This window comes from Panthera leo, chromosome D4 (genome assembly GCF_018350215.1).
Source record: "Panthera leo isolate Ple1 chromosome D4, P.leo_Ple1_pat1.1, whole genome shotgun sequence".
NCBI classification, from domain to species: Eukaryota; Metazoa; Chordata; class Mammalia; order Carnivora; family Felidae; genus Panthera; species Panthera leo.
In genome coordinates this window covers 33,563,579-33,587,054 of record NC_056691.1, presented here as the reverse complement: position 1 = coordinate 33,587,054, position 23,476 = coordinate 33,563,579, and the positions used below count along the sequence as shown (strand labels likewise).

Genomic DNA, 23,476 nt, shown 5'->3' with positions numbered 1-23,476 from the left:
ATTAAACCCAAGCAAATGAAATAGGACAAAGTTCTCATACTAGTATTCCTTTTCTAATTGGGAGTTTATTCTCCACTGGGAGGGAGTAAAAATGCAAAATAAAATTCCCTAGGCTACAGTGTGTGAGCTTTTGTTGTCCTGGACTCTTTCATGCCCCAGTGACATTTCCTGATTATATTCACAGGGCACAAGTGATTTTGAACTCACAGTACATTTGGGAAGTAAACCTAATGGGCATGCAAACAGCCAATTGCAGTGTCAGGAAAACTAACTCAGTACATTTCCAATCTTTAAAACTCAAGTTTTCTCAACTATGGATTGGCACAGAAGTAGCAGGATTTGAGTTTTATGGGACTTGGATGAAAAGTTTGTATTACTGCAAAATGGAAAGAAATATTTTTCTTAGGTTACCTAGATATTTTATTTGAAGCCAGATTATTCCCAGTTCTAAAGCTGTGTTATAAATCCAGATTATGGCCATGAGGTACGTGCCATGGTGGGAGTGGGGTGTGAGAATTTAATTGTAATAGTTCTCCTTGACAATGCATTGATGTCTTAAACCATCAGCATTAGCTGACCAGCTGAACAAGTTTGGATAGGCCTGCTAGTCAATCTGAAATGCAAATACTGCCACAGTCTTCTTTTCTGTGAATTCATTTTAGTTGGGAAGAAGCATTGCTAGAAGCTGGAAGCTCTCCTGCTTATTTGTAATGTATGTAAATACTTTAAAAATCATTCCTCAGTTCAGAAGGCAGCAAATGAAAACCATCCCTATGATTTCTTATCTAGTCCTAGGCATGAAACAATGGGAATTGTTTCCCTCCTCATTCTATGTTCCTTTTTGGAATTCCATCACTCACCTCAACAGGATTCCTTGGGACAAGAGTAAGTTTCCCAAAGAAAATTCAGGTGGCTTCATCTCACTGTTGATTTTGATAGGCCAAAACATGAGACTCATTTGTGTGCTACTATATAATTAATAAAAGGCACAGTAAAACAATTGACAGAAAATATGAATACATACATGAAATAACAAAAGACATCCTTTCATAGAATAAACACAAATGAACTGTTGATAGGAGAACATTAGAAGTGACAGAAAATCTCAGGCAAAATAAAGCCCCTTAGCTACTGTATCAATTACTGGGAACTGAAATAGAAGAAATGGATCAGAACAGGCTGAAAAATAACTATAATACAAGGTAGCAAATGGCATAAAAAATAGCCATAAAGTACTAGAGGTATTCAGAGATGAGAAAGTTCCTACTCTTGCCTTGGAGGCTTCCTGAAAGAGTTAACATTTAAGAAAAACTTTGAGGTATAGCTAAGACTTGGCTATGTGGAATTGAGGGTTGGTAAAGATGTTTCAAGGTAAGGGATAGCATGACCAAAGGTATAAAATGAAGTACGTGGAGAGAATGTATAAAGAATAGTAAATAATAATTCCTTTCTTTTTTCTTGGTTTTCATTTTGGTCTTGGAGAATAAATGGAGCCAACTTGATACCAGAGTGAGCCTGGAGTTTGGGGCCACAGAAGTGAGTCTGTAGCCTGATCCCATGGGGTCAGCCTGGAGGTTGGGTCTGTGAGGGCTAACCTGAAGACTGAGGTTACAGGGTACTGGCTTGGCACTGGGGTAGATCAAGAGCCTTGGTCCATGTAAACCAGTCTAGAGTCTAGATCTATGGGGTGCTGGCCTGGCATTTGAGTGGCCCAGGATCCTATGTTCACAGGAGCCTCCTGGGACTGTGAGAGCTGATGTGGGTGTAGTGCTGGGTCTGTGATGAAGTTGGTGCTTACCTGATGCAACTTTCCCCATGGACAGGGTGTCTTTCTCTTCACTGGACTGCCTGGGTTTGGGGGAGGAGCGATGGAGATAATGTGAAACTTTTTTTCCTACCCTCTTTCCTATGTCTTTTCTTACTTCTATCCTCCTACCATGTGCTTTAATCCTTCACCTGGAATCTTTACCCCTTGTGAAGGTTTTTCATTTGTCTGTTTGTTTTCTTTTCTTTTTTCCTTTGGCATGTGGATAGTTGTTCATATTGCTGTTTCTGGGAAGGGATACGTGCCAGAAATTTCTACACTGCTGTCTTGCTCAAACATTTTTAATTTTGATGGCATCCAATCATTGGTTTCTTTCTCTTGCACTTTTAATGTTCTAAGAAGGCTTTGCCTTACCTAGATTTGTGAAGACTCACTCTGTGTTTTTTTTTTTTTTTCTAAGAGTTTTATAGTTTTAGGCCTTGGTAGGTCTGTGATCCATTTTAAGTTAATTTTTGTGTGTGGTAAGGTCCAATTGCATTCTTTTGCATATGGATATCCAGTTGTTCAGAACCATTTGTTGGAAAGACTTTTTTTTTAATTTAATAATCTTGGCAGCATTTTTTAAATCAATTGACCACAAGCAGTTTTATATTTGGACTCCAAATTCTATCCAATTTATCTAAATGTCTATCTTTATGCTAATGCCACTATGTCTTTATTACTGCAGCTTTGTAGTAAATTTTAAAATTGAGAAATGTGATTCTACTTTGTTCCTTATAAAGATTGTTTGGCCATTCTTGGTCCCTTTAATTTTATTTTTTTAATTTTAGAGAGAGGGAGAGCATGCATGAATGGGGGAGAGGGACAGAGGGAGAGAGAGAAAGAGACAGAGAGAGAATCAGCATGGAACCCGATGCAAGACTTGATCCCACAACCCTGGGAGCATGACTTGAGCCAAAATCAAGAGTCTAATGCTCAACAAACTGAGCCACCCAGGCACCCTGGTCCCTTGCATTTAAATATAAATTTATGATCATCTTGTTGATTTCTATAAAAAGTCATGCTAGGATCACACTGAAATGGTAGATAAAATTGAGGAATATTTCTATCTTAACAATATTAAATCTTCTAATCCATGAACATGAGATACCTTTCCATTTATTTAATCTTTTTTTTATTTTATTAACAATATTTTATAATTTTCAGAGTTCAGGCTTTATGCTTTTATGTTTTATACCTTTATATATTATAAATGAAATTATTTTCTTAATTTTACTTTCAGAAATTTATTGCCATTGTATAGAAATACAATTGATTTTTGTATATTGCTCTTACATTGTGCAAACTTGCCAAACTTGTGTATTAGTTGTAATAGTTTTTTTAGTGGATTCCTTAGGATTTTTTATATAAAAAATCATGTTATCTGTGAATAGAGATAGCTTTGCTTCATTTCCAATCTGGATGCCTTTTATATCCTTTTTATGCCTTCCTGCACTGGCTAGAACTTGCAGTACAATATTTAATAGAAGTGGCAAGAGTATCTTGCTCATAATCTTAAGAGGAAAACATTCATTTTCTTACCATTAAATGCAATGTTAACCGTGAGTTTCTTTTTCCTAGATGCCCTTTATTAGATTGAGGAAGTTCTACCACGTATTGTTTTTATAACAAAAATTACTTGAAAAATAAATACACAAATGAATAAATACTTGATAAATAGAATTGAATTTCATGGCTTCATCCTCAAAGCAGATCTTGAGTATGGTATCAACCTTAACCTAAAAAAAAAAAAAAAAAAAAAAAAGGAATCAATTGAATTCAGTCTTTTGAGAAGTTGAAAACTTTAAGGCTTCCATTTCACCCAATTTTTTATGTTTCTTTCAAGCGAGTCTGTTACCTCTTATATTCCTCTGTTATCCTGATCTTCATTCTGGCTGTAATAATTTTTAACGATATAATCTTGTCTCTAATGATGACTCTAATGCTAATGCCTAGCAGTTTCCTCCACATCATTCATTATCGAAGTCTGATAAGCTCCAGGTGAAGAAACAGGGCAGCTTCTTTTGAAAGGAGTAGTAGCTATTAATGAGGCTTAGCCATTTCAGGAAATGATGAAGACTTGATCAAACAAAAACCCCAAGGAGACTATCCTCCAGTAGTTTCTTACAGCTCCCACTAACAATGAGAGTTCAATTAATAGAAAAGTTACACTGATGGACAACATTGAAACATCAGGCTGCTCATTGCAAATGAATCTTATTGTTAAAAATACATCTACTTTTATAAAGGGTGGGTGCTTGAAGCACTGCTACATCACAACATTGCTCAAGGGCAATTTGCTTATCTATCTCTCCAACTATCCACACACATTATAATACAATACTATAGTATACTACAATACAAATATAATAACATATATTTGCCATATATATATGTATGTATATGCCAAATACATATTTATACTTGCCAAGTGTGTATATATATATATACATATATATACATATACATATATATGATATATATACATATATATACATATATATCAGTATATATATCATATATATATATATTTGCCCTCCAGGCCCTCTAGACCCTGTCACTCATATTTTTTTTCCATAGTTCCACTAATTTATCTACTCAATGAAAAGAAGCCACCACTTTTTGTACATCAAATCTATTTGAAATGAAAAGATGCGAACATTTTGCGAAGTTTACTGGGATATGCTGAAGGACAGAACCCAGCTGAAATGCTTTCGCAATGGGAGTTTGGAATGAGGGTAGGGGATATCTATCTAGTATTAAATTATTTTTTCTTTTTAAATTAAATATAGAGCTTTGTGAGAAAACTCTACAAAATCATAAAATATGTTTTCTCACTTTCTAGATTTTTAAGTTGATGTAGAGTGAAACTGTAAATGATTTTTAGGGAATTACATTTGAGGTTTGGACCAATAAAATGGAAATCATGATTGTCAGGATAGGCATTTTAGCAGATAACAAATTTCACCTTTTTATTGTTGTTGTTGTTCTAGCCAAGATTAGCAATAACACCTAGTCAACCAAGCAATACTCATGTAACTTTCCAATATTAGATTATACAGAAAGAAAAATAGTTTTGAAAAATTGGAATTTTCTCTGTGAATAACAACAAAACTCTTTTTTTTTTTTTTTTTGGTAAATGTCTAGAAAATCCCCAACTAACATCATAAGAAAAAAGTAGCTAGAAGATTTTTGAACATAAATGTCCAAGAGTTGAGGTGGTAGCAATCTTAATTTATATTTGATACAAGTATACACATCTGTGGTTCTAATGTTATGTATGTCTAATGTGGGCCCAATTAGCAAAACAAAAAAGTCTGTCTTCAAAGTGGATTAGAATATTTTTTTAAAGGTAGGAACAGGGGTTCCTAAACAAGTTACCCTTGGATAGAATTTAGAGGGCTTATAAATTGGATAATAAAATCAGTATATTATTATTTCACTAACTGTAACTAAAATTAAGTATTTTCTTCAGTTATGAATTGAAGGTAATAATCCACATAAGTATTAACAAAAACTGTGGCCATGATAAAATAGGAAATGTTGATTTTTTTATATCACTTAATATTTGCAGATATCTTGAAATATTTTTATTTAGTACTTTGAAATTATAGTAGCTATGTGACTTGGCAACAAGTCTTTCACAAAAAAACATTGATGAAGAAGCACGTGTAATATGCACCACAAATTTAGTTTTTTAAACATATTTTGATAACTATTGCAATATAATATTTGTGATTACATGCTTTTTAAAAAATAATTTAAAAATATTTATCTTAAAGTAGTCTGTTGGTATTAACCAGACTGCCAAGGGTCTTTAGAACACACATAAGAACTACTGATGTATAGGGAAATGAGGCTGTTTATGTATGCTCCTTGTCTGGACAAAAGGAATCTGCCATATACTCCTCTTTAGATTACCTAGCATACATCTACCTGGCCTTCTTTTCTTTTTGCATCTCTCTGTTGATAGTTACAGGTAATAGTAGACAGTTAATTGAGGATCAAGATCTTGGATCTATTTGAATCAGAGATGTTTTCACATTTGCAAGGAACAGAAAATTAACCCCAGCTTAAACAGAACAAAAATGAATAGCTCACATTGCAAACCTTGAGATAGAATAGCATCAGAAGGGAGGTGTGAAAACTTGGTCTCTGCTTCTCCAACACCTTAGCTCTTCCTTCATTTCTATGTGTACTTCAACCTCAGGCTGACAGCAAGCGGGCTCCAGTGATTCTGGCCATTGTGTGCAGATACTACAATGTCCAGGGCAAGTAGAAAAGAAGTGTCTTCCTCCATGTTTACTACTTAAAAGCAAGAACATATTTCTGAGGCCCTCTCGTAATGGTCTCCTTCATGTCTCATTGACCAAGAATAGATCATTTTTCTATTTCTAAACCAATCATTGACAAGGTGACTCTGATCCCATGATTGGCTTTTGAGAGCTGAATGGATATTGTAAGCTCAATCTCTAAGACCTACTAGGTGCCCATCTCACTCAATCTCTTTTTACTAGAGACAGCCACTATGATTTTAATTTCAAATGAATAAAATGCAGTGCTTTTATGAGGGTGACAAGTAACAATAAAAATTTAACAGATAAAACAGGATGTTGCAAATCTAAAATATTTACACAACTTCCTTCTCCATTGCACTCAATTCACTTATCTTTGGGCAAATACCTTAGTCATTAAAATCTCTAGCCTCTAGATGAGAATGTTTTCACATTCTGAAAACAGGCTGAATTCCTCTGAAAACAATGCCAGGCCTCTTGTTCTCACTTGGCAGACAAATTTTGCTGACAGAGGAGCTTTCCAAATAAGCCAGGTCAAATCTAAGACTCATCATGCATATTGGGTCAGAATTCCCAGTTTTCAATACCATGGAGTGTCTCCAGTTTTCGTATACTTTATATAAGTATAATAAATATCTCAGCACTATTAAGGGTGAAAAGAAGTATCCAGATTTAATAGACATATCTGAGATGTAGCTGAAAAGCATTTGAAAATTTAAATTTGAGAATAAAAACCAGGATTTTAATGAAGTCCTATCCCATCATGGACTCCAAACCTCTTCACTCAGAAAGCAAAGTTTGAAAATTAATGAGAAATATGGTTTACTATGCATAGCTACCTGCATACTTCAATAAAAAAGATAAGAGGTGTGTTTTTAGGAATAAATTAGAGAAACCTCTGTTTTAAAGAAAAGGAAATAGAATGGACACATGAGAAAACATAGAATCAGACAAACAAAAGAAAAATCTCTAATATTTCAACTTAAAATGCATCATCAAATCCATCAGGTTATTAATATGCAGCTAGCATGATAACCAGGCATCAGTATTAAATATGATTATGATTTTTATTCATTCTAAGGTCATTGGTATCAATCTCTCAATAAATCAAGTCAAATTTAGTATATATCAAAGAGCATGATTAATAGTAAGGAGCTACTATCAACTAATAAAAGCCTCCAAATTTCGGTTTGAGACAATCTGAGACTAAGAAAATCCAATGAGAAGAATATTATTTGAAAGATATTTTTAACCTGATGGGAAAAAAGCAGTGAACTAAAATTATACCATCTATTACAATATTTCAAATTCAAACATTCCAGTTCCTTTTGAAAGAAGGGAACTAGAAATGTAACCATCTCTTTAAAGAATGGAAAGCATGAGATACTTTAATCCTTCTATGTCACTTAGTCTCCACTTGAACCTGGAGAGAAGGCAGAACATAGAGCCTTTAAGAAATTCTGTGGTGGTTTGGGGAAGGTGAAGGCAAAGGACTATGATGTGAGGAATCAGGAACTCCTTAAAGCAATATTGGCTTTTTTCTAGAAATGATGCCCACAGCATGCAGGGACATCATGGTAGCTGCACTGAGGGGAAGAAAAACAGAGCCCAGGTAAGACAAAGATAGTTGATGTGCTTCAACACATGGGCTTTCTATCCTTCATTTACATCCTTTTTTTATGACAGCAAAGGTCCAGAAGCCACCCAGGAACCCCAGGCCCTAAAAGCTGTCCTTTTTGACTGAGACTATTTGAAATACACACATCTGAGATGTTTCTACTTTATTCAGAGGGCTAATTTTACCTGGCAAAACAAATTCATGAAGGTAATATAGTAGTTTAAACTTCTATCTGTTGCAAAACTTTTGAGCCATAGATTTCAATACTTCCTTGATCAAATGATATGGTTAATAATGGAACTATATACCAAACCAGAGGGAGTGCTGTTTTTGAGCATGAAAGAATTCTTTACAACAAGGAACAGCAAGGTAAGGTACATTCTTCCAGGGTGTTGTTCAACATGCTCATTGGGAAGAAAATGTAAATGTTCTAATTTATATTTTTATTTATGTTATCCTTTTAAATTCGTTTCATAGTGCATAATTTATAGGGTGCATTTAAGATTTATAAATAAATACATTTGCGTATATTGTGGTTACATGTGCTATGTTTTGGGAGATTTTTTGTTTTACTTTCCTGATGATGTGCATTATTCCATTCAAACCTTGCCATTTTGATAGCTTACCTATAGTATCTCAATGAGAAAATTTTCCCATTCTAATCCAATTGCTCTGGAGGCCCTGGGACTTGCTGTTTCTGTTCCATTTCAGTAAATGCTTAAGGTCTCAGGCATGTGGTTATAAAAGTTGTTTTCCTTTTTGCATATAATGAACACATGGATGATTGAACTAAGATATCTCCATTTTTCATGAGTTTTCAGTCCAGTAATATTGATCTCTATGACATCTTGCAAGTTACATGTTGAGCAATGGTGAAGTGGTTGTTTTTTAGAAGCATTGCCTATGAATACTTGGTGCATTTCCTCTTTATTATTATTATTTTCTTGCCTGCTCACTTAAAAACATCAGCTTGAAGTGATAGTATTCCCCTGGTAAAGAATCCTTATCCTGTCTTAGCCTAGGAAATATAGTTAAAACCATTCACAGAACTTCAATATTGTAAAACATACATTTAACCATTTTTAGAAAAATTCCAGAGTCAAATTATAAAAGTGTAGCATAGAGATGAATGGAACCCAATTTCTAAAGGACAAAATATATCCTGACAAAGCAACAGGAAAGCTCACTGACTATTCAAAATAGAACACATAGGAATACTAAAAGGGTTATCAAATTCAAATTCTTGTACTGCCGGTATAAATAATTTTTTTTATTTTTTAAAATATTTTTATAATATTTTTTTAAAAAAATATTGATTTTTTTAAAAAAATATTGATGAGAGGATTAGGATAAATTTAAAAAGAGAAAAGACTGATCTGGGTCATAGTCTTAGTGTTCATCTGGACACTAAGGACATGAGCTCAAAATCCACCTTTCAAATTAGGCTTATAGAGAGAAAAAGAAAAGATAAAGCCTTCTTCTTTGCACTCCTTTTAGTGACAGAGAATGGAGTAAACAGTGTGAGGAGAGAGGGGGGAAATCAGCCTTCTACAAAGATTTTCCCCTTTATTTAAAGATAATTGTTGGGGGATCCCTTTACATATGGTCTTTTTATATTCTTAGCATCTGAGGAAATTCAGCTTGGGTTCCTCCCTACCTCCAGTTTCAAGATATTACATAAGTGTAGAAAATCTATAAATGTTACTAAAATTGGTATGACCTGGGGCCACAGGCTTGAGCTTCAAATATGATCACAGCGTAGTTTTTTTTCCAATGATTAAAATGCAGGCTGATGAATGTATGCCACTCACAAATTTAAATTTTAAAAATTCACCTGCATATAGTTATCCAAAGAAAAATATAAGGATATCAACTTACATAGCATTGTCAGGCAGCTGGTGATTGTTTTAGCAGAGTGATAAAGGTTTCTTATATTCCCTTTTCTACTCTTGTGTATGTTTTACATTTTTCATAGTAATATGCTTTCTTATTTTTTTAATGTTTTTATTCTGAAGGAGAGAAAGAGAGAGCACCCACATGCTCACGTGAGCTGGGGAGGGACAAAGGGAGAGAGAGAAAAGAATCTTAAACAGACTCCATGTTCAGCATGAAGCCCAATGTGGGGCTTGATCCTACAACCCTGGATCATGACTTGAGCCAAAATCAGGAGTCAGATATTCAATTGAGTGAGTCACCCAGGTGCCCCTACAATAATGTTTTTTTTTTAATATTAAATCTCAGGGGCAGTTCCGTGAGTTATTACACTCAATAAGCTGTGCTCCAGAAGAGGCATCAGTTATTCCTTTAGTGAGTTTCACTTCCTGTCTGTTCTCAGAGTGAGAGCATCTCCTTACATGAAGAGCAAATATAGGATACTATGGGATGTGTTTCTCATGCAATATGGATGCCAAATGAAGCCAACATCTTCACGTGACACTCAAGTAAAGACACTCCAGTTAGTTCCAATGCTGGAGATAATTCCGCACATACCTAAGTACTGAAGGAAAAAGGAATAGGAGAGGGTTTCAAGGTGGCATTCTTCAAAAAGATTTTCAAGGGAATTTAACTATAGGTAAGACCACAAATTCCTTTTGGTGAAGCACCATTCCCTGCACGTCCATGCCAATTATCCATAACATGCTTGGTGTCATTCTTCCAGAAGCCCAAGAGGTTAAGAATCTCATTAATCTCTATTATTATTAGTCTGGCCACATAATGCCCCCACAATGTCACTTTTAAAAACTTATTCTGGACAGTCCACAGCTATTGTTTCCAGGATCCTAAGGGTCTTCAACCCTCTTTTTCTTCCAAGTAATTCAAATCCCTTCTTCCCAAGAAATTCCCTCACTCTAATTGAATCTTGTAACCACTAACAGTACTTTTGAGCCTGTCTTGTTTATTGATGGTTGAAGAAAAGGAAGAGAATTGAAAGGATGGGAGGACACCAGATCTGTGCTTTATAGTTTTCAGAGTCTGAAAACAATCTCCTGTTTCTTTCCTGGAGCAAAGCCTTAGGACTGAAATAACTAATGAGGCTCCAGGGTTCATTTGAATTAAGAGTAAACAAAATTATTCTTTAATCTCTGCAGTGAACCCAGCCATTTCAAATCCAAATTGGCTTCAACTATTAAGAGGAGACAAATGGAACAACAGAATCAGAGAAGCAGACTTAGGGTCATCGAATGTGGCTCCCCAAGGATGTAGCCTGAAGATGACTAAGAGCTTCTGGGAGGTAGAGAGGCTTGTCCTAAAAATCCATGACCAAAATACTAATATTTGTGTGTAAACAGTCCATTCTAATTCAGTTCAAGACATTATTTAATGTTGTACCTAAAAGAAGCCAAGATGTGAAGGAGGAACAGATTTCAGCACATAATGGGATTGGACATACCCTTTGTAGCTTGTTTATTTTATTTCCATGGGCATCCTTCTCCTTGCTAAGTTATTTTGACTACTGAGATATCTTGGGTTGATACTTATGATGAATTTCTTTAGAACCAGTTTTCATCTTGATGAAATGTATGCCTGTTTTTGTCTACACAGACCTATTTTAAAATCCCAAAACATCTGTCACTTACTAGGTGTCATCTTAATTTATTACTTAACCCCTCTTTATTGTTAAAACAGAGACTAACATACATACACCAAAGTTTGCTAGCAGGCTTAATTTGAAGAATACTTGTGAAGGGATTTAACTCATAGCACTCAGGAAATCTTCCCCATCCTACCTTTAACACTTTAATTTGTAAGCATCAGAATCTATCCTCCAGCCTCACCTCAATTTCCTTAAATTTTTAAAATGTAATTTGAAAAATGAGAGGTCTTATATCAATACAGTTTTATTACAGGAAAAATTACTAGGAGACCTAGCTGGGCCTAAAGAAAATAAATCCATGGGGTAAAAGAAACATGGGCTTTATTTCTCTGGATCCAAAACAACCAGGCAGTTGGATTAATTTAACCATACATTAAATCAAGTCAATAAAAAAATCATTAGCCAAGGAGTTTGTTGAGTGGTTGTTTGGAGTCATCTCATCAAAAGAATTCCAAGCAGAAGGGTTTGTGTGTGTGTGTGTGTGTGTGTGTGTGTGTGTGTGTGTGTGAATATCGCACCTTTATCTTTTCGCTTCTCTTTCTATACTCTGTTCTCTTGTGTTTTGGGAGGAGGGGGTGTGTGAAAATTGTAAAATAATATAAGCTCATTGTAACACAAATAAGCAAAGTAAAAATATATAAAGTCAAAAATAAAATCTCCATCTTACTCAGGCATACTCCTTAGAAGAGTCATAGTAATATTGTGGTGTGTTTCCTACAATACTTTGTACACATCTTTTAAATCTATTTTTTAACTTAGCAACATGTTTTGATCATCTTTTCAAGTCAATGTGTAAAGAACTACCTCATACATTTTAACTGCAATGAGTACTACATTTTAAATGTACCCTGAAATATTTAACCAGTCTCCTGATTGATGGACATTACCTTACTCTTCTTGATGAAGTTCTACCAAATCACTCATTCTACGGGCTTCTGTGTCAGAAGAAAAGTAGGAATATTCCTGCCAAGAGAACATCACTGGGTCTCTGGGAACTAGGAGGCTCCATTGACACATTATACACCTAAAAAAGTGAAAAGTCTCACTGGACAATGTGAGATCCGCAAGGTGCATTTTTATGGGCTAACCAACATTACCACGTGCTTGATAATTGTTGGAAACATCTCAAAATTCTGTTAAATTTACTATATATTATCTTTAGCTCTCAAATGTGTTTGTAATCTGGCTCCTGCTCTGTCTCAGTTTTCACCCCTTCCCCGTGGGCTCCCAAGCTGCAGCCATCCAGACTGCTGGCTGCCATGCACAGAGGCCATATTTCACCCCACCTTGCGTCTACATATTATATGCTTTCTGCCAAAAAACCCCTTACCCTAGTCTTCCCCTATGAAATATTCCATATCCAAAGTCTTTGATTATTGTTTCCTTTGTCAATCTCTTCCTTTTCCTCCTCTCATAGCACATCATTAAACGGCTGTTTTCTCTTTCATTGCACCATGGACACTTCTCAGACAATGAACTTCTTGTATTCTATTGTAATAATGTGTTTAAGTTTGTCTTCTTCTCTGCAGAATGGGATTCTTGAGAGCAGAAACTGCTTCACAAGTGTTTAGCCTAGTGGCTGGCCCAGAGAAGAAACTGCCTGGATGGCAGGTAACTTGACTCAAAAGGCAGCTAGCTACCTAGAAATCTTCTCATCCTGCATAGGCTATATATCACAGAAGCTGGCAGAGTATTCCTATGGTCTGGAAGTGCACATGGACATTTTTATATGATTATTATTTCAGAAGTTGCCTTTTTTGCTCAAGGTGCCTTCACACTGAGAATTATGTCACCCACCCGTTACTGTACACAGTTCCCACTGCTAAACAATGCTCAACAATGTATTGTAGCATCCAGCACAATAGCAAGTTCCATATGGCTCCTCACACATTTATTTTTACATTTATTGGCAATTTAGAATGGCATTGTTCATTATATTTCAGATGTCAGCCTGGCTGGAGCCTATCCAAGGATGTGTACTTAGACAGTCAGAAAGTGAAAGGCTGACATTGGGCATGACTCATTACTGTGCAATAGATGTGAGAGAGCATTTCAGGGGAAAATCAGCTTTAATCAGTGTCAGTAGATGTCATGTGTTTTTTTCCAGCACTGATAACAATGTATCAGTTCAGAAATGACAGCTGCCGGACACAAGCCATTGTGTCATTTATGCTTTTCCATACCACCAGGCTCCAAATTCTAGTCATTGATCTAATTTGCATCTGTTTTTGGAGGACCAACAGTAATAATTACAAACATAAAAGACAAGCATCCTTTCTAAAGAAATTAAGTATGGGATTATCCTAACTGTAACTGTACACTGGCCTTTGCTTTCAGAGGGAAGGCTTTCTGCCTTTCTTCTTACCTGAATATTACATGGAAAAAGTAAGATTTCTCCATTTCTGGAGATACTCCTAAAGTTAACACCTTATGCATTTTCTAATAGCTTATCTTATTTAAGTTTTGTACATTCCTGTAAGGTAGATCAATATCATCATCTCTGTTTTGCAGTTGATAGCTGAGGTTCAATAAAGTTAATAATCAAATGGTGTATCCCAGTGAGAATCAATGAAAGAGTCAGGAGGACTCAAACCAAGGTATTCTGCCTCCATGGATTTCCAGAGGAGTATTCATGACAGGAAAATTCTGGGTCACATAATTCAAGAATCCAAACTGCAAATACCCAAAGGGCTCTAGAGTAGAGTAGTAATCAAAGTAAAATTGAAAGAGGACAGCATTCCTTGAGTATTCCATTTTCTTAATATAAGCCTAATATTTCTGGCATCTTAAAATAACCCAAGAAATAGAAGCCATCTCTACCTTCCCACAAGTTGCCACAGAAGTTCTTTGACAAAGTATCAAGAACTATATATTTTGTCTATTTTGTGGCTGCCATAGAAATATACCTATTCAATTCCTATCAGATTAGTTTTACTGGTAGTTTTCCAGAAGGAAAAGTCTAAGGGTATATCTGTTTATAATATGCCTTTGCAAATAGATAATCAAGCATTTCTTCTGATGCTGCAGAATGTGAACAAAGCCATTTTTTTCCTCAAGAGATAAATCCTTTGAGGAAGCCACTAGGTAGACAAACACCTGCAGAATTCTGATGACATGCTACCATATCCTTGCTCCTAGGATACCTAGTATGAGGGCCTTTTTTCTCTCTTCCTTATAACTTCCTTTCTTTCTCTTCCTATGCCTTAATAACTCTGAGAAATGGGAAATCTGAAAGCCATGGTTGTTCTAATTTACTGGGATTTTTAAAGACTGCTTCATGAGATCCCTAGGGATCTTCAACTGTGTAGCTGATGGATTTCAGGCCATCTCAGACTGGTATAGCTCCTTGCTTTCCAGAATCACTTTGAAATGCAATAAATAATTCCTGAGCACTTTGGCAAAAACTTGATCCTCACTAGGAGACAACATGGGTTAAAAACCTACTCTTACAAAGGCACGGCACACCTTTTTTTTGTTTGTTTGTTTGTATTAAAAGAGGATTAGGAGTCAAGCAGATCGAGGTAAGCTTATACATAGAGTTGCTTCCCTTCAGCAAAATATTTGACAAGGTGGATATTCTTGGTATTTTTTTAACAATATGGAATATTATCCACTAGGTAATAATATAGTTAGTATATGCATAGCCTGTTAAGTAATTTTACCAAATAGTTTGATTATGGTGTTGGAAGAAAGCTTAGTGTATGTTGTCTATCTCAGAGCAATGTTATACCATTCCTGTTTTTTATTTGTTAACCTATTTCTTTCTGGCAATAACAAATGCTCCCAGGTTTATTAGATTTTCAGAAAGTCATTTTCATGAGCTTGAAAATTGTTAAATTATTTTGAAGTTATACTTTAAAATATGTATTAGTGAGAATTGACTAATTAATGGTAATAATTTAATAATTACAAGAGATGGCTTCTTATGAGGTAATGAAATAAGAAGTGTGCTGAATAAATGGCTGATATTCAGTTGATTTTTAAATAAAGTATTTGAATTGGTTGTAAGAGTGTGTTTAAAATATATAAAAATAATTAAATCCCTATATAGCTCGTGGCACTCCTGGTAAAGTTTTCAACTGAAGACAACAAAACTTGGCCGTTTCTTTCCAGAGAACTTAAAAACAGTCGATCAGTGAGAGGGTCACATGACTGATTGTATCTGATTGAATGTGAGCAGAAATATATTTCACTCTTAGGACAAAGGAGTTAAGAAGTGAATATTCTTTTCCATCTTTTCTTTCCAATCCCATGACTCTGATGAGCATAAGCATGAAAATCTTGAAAGCTTCATTATTATGATGAGTGGAACATGAAGATGTTTGGGACCTGGGTCCCTGAATCATTAGGTAAAGAAATGCCCATTGAACTGGAACTGCTATCAAACAGTCAAGTGTATGTTAAATTTTGTTGTATGACGTCATTGAAATTTTATTTTGTTATGTTTTGCTTTCATCAGTGTTGATGTTACTCTAACTAATACAGGCTAAATCTCTGTGAAAGTCATTGCTTAGCTCATTAAAATGGGCCAGTCTTGGGGTGCTTGGGTGGCTCAGTAGGTAAGTGTCTGACTTCAGCTCAGGTCATGATCTTGTAGTTCGTGAGTTCTAGCCCCACATCGGACTCTCTGCTGACAGCCCAGAGCCTGGAGTGTACTTCATATTCTGTATCTCCCTGTCTCTCTGCCCCTCCCTCACTCACTTTCTGTCTCTTTCTCTCTCTCAAAAGTAAATAAACATTTAAAAAATTAAAATGAGTTAATCTGATAGTATCTTGAGTTCTAGATTTAGTGGTCTGTTTGTGACAAGCTCTGGCTGGTGGCAATTCTTTTCCCATCCGCTAGAAAACGGATGACCCAGTGTCTGGAAGGTAAAGATTGCCAGAACAACTGTCCCGTATTCTTCTTTTTTTTTTCCTCTTTACTAGCTGCATAAATATTAGGAGAATAAAACCAGTTCATATTTTCTTTTGGGCCAAAACCTTTTTCACTGATTTGGAGACTTTGGGCAAACAGATGTTAAGTTCTAGAAATACAGGTTATAAGTGAGTGTCAAGTTGTCCCAACTGAATCATTTTCTTACCATACCATGGCATACAAAGCCAGCATAAGCATATATTAAATATTTCATCAAAAACTTGGATGGTGATAAAAAAAAGTGTGTGTTTTTAAAATTTGTGATAGAAACAAAAATGAAAGGGAAGGCTAATAAAGTAGATGAAAGACTATGTCATTTTCTTTCATGCTTCCAAGCTATTGCCTATGTTATTTATTTGGCCTGAAATTTTCTTGTTCTTTTTCATTTAGCTAACTCATACGCATCTTTCAAAATTCATATCAACTGTCACTTCCTCCAGGAAGCCTTCTGTTTTCTTACCAATAGATGATTGAAATACTTTTATTTGTATTTTCTTAGTGCTTTGCACTTACATATAGCCCTATAAGTCATTGACTTTATTTTCTTATTTTTTTGTCTAGTAATGTCTAATTTTTCTTGTGATAGAATTTTCTTATTTAACTCTGTATGTTCGAAGTCTAGCACAGAGCCTAGCACTTTGTTTTACTTATATCCTGTCATGTTCTAACATTAATAGGAAATGAATGATCAAATCAGGACATTTTTAAATATCAATATTCACAAACGATAAGCTCAAGTGACCAAGATAAAGTAAAAGTAGCAAAGTTCTGAATTTTTAAAAAATAGATACAAACCAAATAAAAACAACAACAAGCAAAAACACCCTGTATTGAAAATAAAGATCACAGAATTCATGGATTCACAAAAATTAATGTAAAAAGAATCTGAAGTGTTAGAGAACCAGAAGCTTCAAGGGAATCAATAGATGTTGCATAAATAGAAGTAGAGGATCCTGATCAGTGCAGAGAACAATGCTGTACTGTCAGATGAAGGCACATCTACAATATTTTTTACAATGATAGGTGCTATCATTGCTCAAGAGAAACTGGAGGATGCCCAGAAGACAATGACCAAGATAATGATCAGGGTAGATCTAGGATTTTTTTAAAAGAATACCTTTCAATTATCTGAAGGATCTCATGCATAAAAAGAGGTTGAATTACTTCACTAATGCTGGAAGCACAAACTGGGACAAATATACAAAGGTGCAGGAGATAAGTTGTGTGGTCTAATAATAAAGCTTTTCAAAAATATCAAAGGCTATTTGGGTCAAGTTGTGGAGTTTGAGCAAAGACTGAATGACTTTTCATCAGAGTTGTGATAGAAGAAATTCCTGCATTAGGAAGAAGGTAAACCAGTTACCTTTATAACTAAATATTCTAGATTGGCTACGATGAATCAGACCAATCATAAGTTATTTCAGTATGTGCAAAAAATTGTTCTTTCTTTCCTGACACTTTTTACATCCTTTTCCCTCCTTCTCATCCACTTTTGCTCCCTTCTTCTTACTTCCCTCTTTTCTGTACTCTTCCTTCTCATTAATACTTACTAGCAACTACTCTAGGTCAGGCAATGTAGTAAGCACTATTATTTCAACAATGAACAAGTTAGACAAGGTTGCTGCTTTTACAGAGTTCTGTCTACTGTGAGGTATAAACAGGTAAACAAATAAACACAATAAATGTCATGAAAGATTATGATAGGAGATTTGCAGAGTTCTCTGGGGGCACTTAGGAGTACCAGGCATAGAGTGTTTAAAGGGAAAGACATTGAATTTGTAGGTCTCTTGGAGGGAAGCTTAGCCTTGCTGGTAGAATTGCATGCAGACCCAGTTCAAGCTGCATTCAGCTGGTTCTGTGTATTGATGTTTTTCCAAGATGCTCTGAACATTCTCCAAATTAGTTTCTTTAATCATCAAATATCTCTGTAAGAGTGATATCCTTTTACATCCATCTGAAAATTGTCAGTGCAGGTGTTCTGTGCTGGGCAAGTGGGTTGAGAAAGAAAGAAAAACAGAGAGGAGGGGAGGGAGAGGCAGGGTAGGATAAAGAGAGGAGGATTAACCAAGTCACCCAGAGACATTGCCTCTTGTGATGAGAAAGATTTTAATTTCAGGGCTTGGTGTAAACTAGGCCTTGAATATGTAATGGCTAACATGATTGCCTACCAAGCCACTGTCAATCCAGAGTTGAAACTCATTACTGTAAATTGCTTTGGGATACCTTGAGCATGAAAAATGCAATAAAAAACAAAACCTATTTTGCAAAGAAAGTGGTAAAACTGTAGTCCTCCTTACATAAGGGAGACACCATAGAGAATATCTTGATTCTTCCCATGGGGAGTAGTGATATCTGTTGAAAGAAGAGGGGAAACAACATTAAAATAGCTTACTTTCTTTCCCAGAAACAACAAGAAACTAATTAACTGAGCTGGTCTCAATACACTGACCTTTATTATTTGTTGTCTATTAAGATGTTTCCACCAGAAGTCAGTAGTGACACATGCTAATTGCATCCTATTTGTGTTGACTATCATGCCCCCTATAATGATCATTTGTTTCTACAAAATTGCCACATGTCGACACTTCAACCAAAGAGTCCAGTTAAGCCACGTGTGACCTCCAGTACACATAATTTGGGGTGGTTTTCATTCTTTAAGTCTGTCAAAGAAAGGCAAGAAATCTGACCAGCACAACTGGAAATTACATTAATTTAGTACTGAAAATGTATTACAGATGTTCATCTCCTCCCACACCCAGAGCTTAACCTTTCTTATGCTGCTATAAAATACCTTATTCTAGCATAATGGCATTGCCACCTTACTGAAAGAAGACTGCTAATGAAATAATTTTCTTAAAAATGTTGATTTTAATTGGTCATGAGAAATAGATACTGTGTCTTCTGAGAACAAAATCTTTACTAGGAACCATGATTGTCCTAGGATTATTTCAAACCAAAATGCATAATGTCATCTAATAGTATGATATTTGGTATAATGGAGAAATCAGTAGGTAAGGTTTCAAGGGTACTGGATTCCAGTTCTGGCTATGACACCAAATAAATGAGAGATATTGAGCAATATAGTTTTTTTATATGTTTTCTCACTTATAAAATGCAGATAATCTATAAGTGACCTTCACATTTTCTTTATCTCAGACTCTTGAACTTGGAGCTTGGTGAACTTTCTTTATAGCACTTATCAAAGTTGTATTTGTAGTATCATTATGTGATTATTTAATTAATGACTTTCCCCCACTCCACTGATGCTCCATGAGAACAAGGATCATGTCTAATTTTGTTCAATATTTCATCTCTGGCTCCTAGCACAAAGTCTGGCACACATTGGTATTCAATGAATACTCCTTGAATGAATGAATAGATGAGCAATATTTAGAAAGGATGCTATTATTTTAAATTTATTTATTTATATATTTATTTGTTTGTTTATTTTGAGAGAGAGAGAGAGAGAATGGAGGAGGAGCAGAGATAGAGAATGAGAGAGAGAATCTCAAGCGGATTCCACACCCAGTGCAGAGCCCGACACAGATATCACTCTTATGACCCTGAGATCATGACCTGAAATCAAGAGTCAGATCCTTAACTGAATGAACCACCCAGGCATTCCAATGCTTTTATTTCAGGATTCCTAAAACAGTATTGCCTCAAGAAGACTTACTGAATAGCCCAATCTCTACATGACTTCTCTGAATTCCAGGGTAACTTATCTATGTCTGTCTTAAAGAGTTTATAACAGAGGTGCCTGGGTGGCTCAGTTGAGCCTCCGACTTTGGCTCAGGTCATGATCTCACAGTCCGTGAGTTCGAGCCCTGCGTCGGGCTCTGTGCTGACAGCCTGGAGCCTGCTTCGGATTCTGTGTCTCCCTCTCTCTCTGACCCTTCCCCGTTCATGCTCTGTCTGTCTCTGTCTCAAAAATAAACATTAAAAAAGGTTAAAAAAAAGAGTTTATAACATCTCGCATTATAATTATTTAGAGTCATGAAAGATGCCGTGAATGACTGCACAATAGGAACTCAATAAATATGTGTTGAATGTGAGACACTACATCCTTACTTATCTTTATATCCCAAGGCTAATAGATGCTTAATAGTGTTTGTTAAATTAAAGATGGTGGCATTTCACTTGCTTGCAAGAAATATTCAGATTTTAAGTAACAGAAAGCTTAACTCAAACAGGTTTGATCAATAAAGACATACTTTATGATTCATATAACTGAAAAGCCCAGAGTTAATGCAATCACTGAAGTCCTAACTTTCTATCTCTTCTCTCTACCTTCCTTTTCCCCCTTGCTGATAGTGACTGCTCCTAGGATAGCTGTAAGCAGCTTCCTAGAACTGTATTTATTTCTTGTAATAGTGCTTACTATGTAACAGACACTGTTTTCAGTGCTTAAGAAGTACTAGCTCATGTAGTCTTCTGAAACAACTCTATAACTAGTAATGATTAATATTCCCATTTTACACACAAGAACACTGAGGAAAAGAGAGATTAAATAACTTGCCCGAAGTCATATAATTGCAGTAGCCATGATTTCAACCCAGTAAATTTGTCTCCAGAGTGTCTGTTCCCAAACACTGTATTTCCTTATTCAGAAACATAAAGAAAGCTTCTCTCTTATTAAGATCCTAGGAATAAAGTGGAAACACCTTTCACTGAAGACCCAAGCCAATATGTCTTTGTATCTCATTGACTTGACTGAGTTAAGTTTTCATTACAGTCTCTCCTTGTAGCCAGTGGTAGAGACATGAGGATTGGCTTAAATCTATTAGAAGCAAATTCTGGAGCTGAGTGGCCTAAATATCTTATGCCCTGAACAGGGCAGGATAGATATTCAAGTAAATTCCTTGGTACTGTTACCATGGATCTGAATGAGGATTTTTTTTTTGGGTGAACAAAAAAGATCACATGTCCACTGTGACTGGTACATCCCAAAAGATGTAATTTTTTAATGTTTATTTATTTTTTTTTTGAGAAAGAGAGAGAGAGTACAAGCAGGGGAGGGGCAGAGAGAAAGGGAGACAGAATGTCAAGCAGGCTCTGCACTGTCAGCACAGAGCCCAATGTGATTCAAGTGCTTAACCAACTGAATCACCCAGGTGACATCCAAAAGATATGTTAAAAAGAGTTACATATGAAAAATAAATAAATAAATAAATAAATAAATAAATAAATAAATAAATAAATAAAAGAGTTACATATGGGGTGCCTGGGTGGCTCAGTAGGTTGAGCATCTGACTTTGGCTCAGGTCATGATCTCACAGTTTGTGAGTTCAAGCCCCATGTCAGGCTCTGTGCTGACAGCTCTGGGGCCTGCTTCAGATTCTGTGTCTCCCTCTCTCTCTGCCCCTCTCCCACTGTGTTCTGTCTTTGTCTCTCTGTCTCAAAAATAAAATACAAAAAAAAAATTTAAAAAGAGTTACCTATCAAAACTTCTCTATCTTCAAGGAATAAATGGAATCCTAGCTAAATCTATTGAAAAATGGGAATTTTTGCACTCTATAAACTATAGAAAACTTATGAAAGATGGAAGAGAACAGAAAGAAATTGAAAAATATTCCATGCTCATGGATTGGAAGAACAAACATTGTTAAAATGTCTATACTACCAAAAGCAATCTACACATTTAATGCAATCCCTGTCAGAATACGACCAGATTCTTCTGAAAGCTAAAACAAACAGCTCTAAAATTTGTATGGAACCAAAAAAAGACCTTGAAGAGCCAAAGAAATCCTGAAAATGAGAAACAAAACTGGAGGTATTACGATTCTAGATTTCAAGCTATATTACAAATGTGTAATCATCAAGACATTATGGTACTGACACAAAAATAGACACATATATAAATAGAACAGAATAGAAAACCCAGAAATGGACCTGCAACTATATGGTCAACTCATCTTTTTTTTTCAATATATGAAATTTATTGTCAAATTGGTTTCCATACAACACCCAGTGCTCATCCCAAAAGGTGCCCTCCTCAATACCCATCACCCACGCTCCCCTCCCTCCCACCCCCTATCAACTCTCATGGTCAACTCATCTTTGACAAAGCAGGAAAGAATATGCAATAGAAAAAAAGATAGTCTCTTCATCAAATGGTGTTGGGAAAACTGGATGGTGACATGCAGAAGAATGAAACTGGACTCTTTCTTATACCATACACAAAAATAAATTCAAAATGGATGAAAGACCTAAATATGTGACAGGAAAGCATCAAAATCCTAAAGGAGAACATAGAGCAAACTCTTTGACCTCGACTGTACCAACTTCTTATTAGACACATTCCAGAAGGCAAGGGAAACAAAAGCAAACATGAACTATTAGAACCTCATCAAGAGAAAAAGCTTCTGCACAAAAAAAAAAAAAAAAAAAAAATATGGGGAACTAGGTTCTACTTATATAAATTGGTTAGAAAAGAGCTTAGGGCAGAAAGCCACCACCACAAAACAAAAACACCTGAGGTTAGCTAGCTAGCTATTGTAATGGGATCATGAGTAACTTGTTAGATCACCTGCAGGAAATTACTTTCCATCTGACACCAATGTACACTTTGATCACAAACTCCATTTGTTACCCAGACCCTTTGCTTCTTAAACACAGAAGTTACTGATTACTGTCTGATTTTTTTCTCCACATTCACATGTGTAAAATCGTGTTTTCTTCACATACACCACGTGGGTAATATCTTGTGAGCTCAATAAATATGGAGACGAAACCCCTGTTTCGGGCTCTTGTCTCCTCCCAGACATTAGCCTCCCTCATATTCAATTCTGCATCTACTCTCTTTCTGGACAAGAGAGAACTCTGGACTCATAGTCTGTGACAGAAAAGGAAACAATCAACAAAACTAAAAGGAAGCCTACAGAATGGGAGAAGATATTTTCAAATGACATATTGGATAAGGGATAGTATTGAAAATCTATAAAGAACCTAGCAAACTCAACCCCCCCCCCCACAATAACCAACCCAGTTAAGAAACGAGCAGAAGACATGCATAGACAATTTCCAAAGAAGATATTCAGATGGCTAAAAGACACATGAAAAGATGCCTAACATCACTGATCATCAGAGAAATACAAATCAAAACCATGATTAGATACCACTTCACACAATTCAAAATAACTAAAATTACCAATACAAGAAACAACAGGTATTGGTGAGGATGTAGAGAAAGGGGAACCCTCTTGCACTGTTAGTGGGATTGAAAACTGGTGCAGCCACTCTGGAGAAC

The 23,476-nt window shown here is 35.6% G+C and overlaps 1 long non-coding RNA gene across 2 annotated transcripts; it reads left to right on the top strand.

Moving 5' to 3' along the window:
* Positions 1-839: 839 nt before the first annotated feature.
* LOC122205036 lies at positions 840-11,717 on the top strand. Of its 2 annotated transcripts, XR_006195881.1 has the most exons (5): positions 851-885; positions 1,483-1,536; positions 7,645-7,711; positions 7,786-7,924; positions 10,807-11,717. It is a non-coding gene; the product is annotated as an uncharacterized LOC122205036 (long non-coding RNA). The 2 variants fall into 2 exon arrangements; XR_006195882.1 differs by lacking the exon at positions 1,483-1,536 and having other exon boundaries at positions 840-885.
* Positions 11,718-23,476: the final 11,759 nt, after the last annotated feature.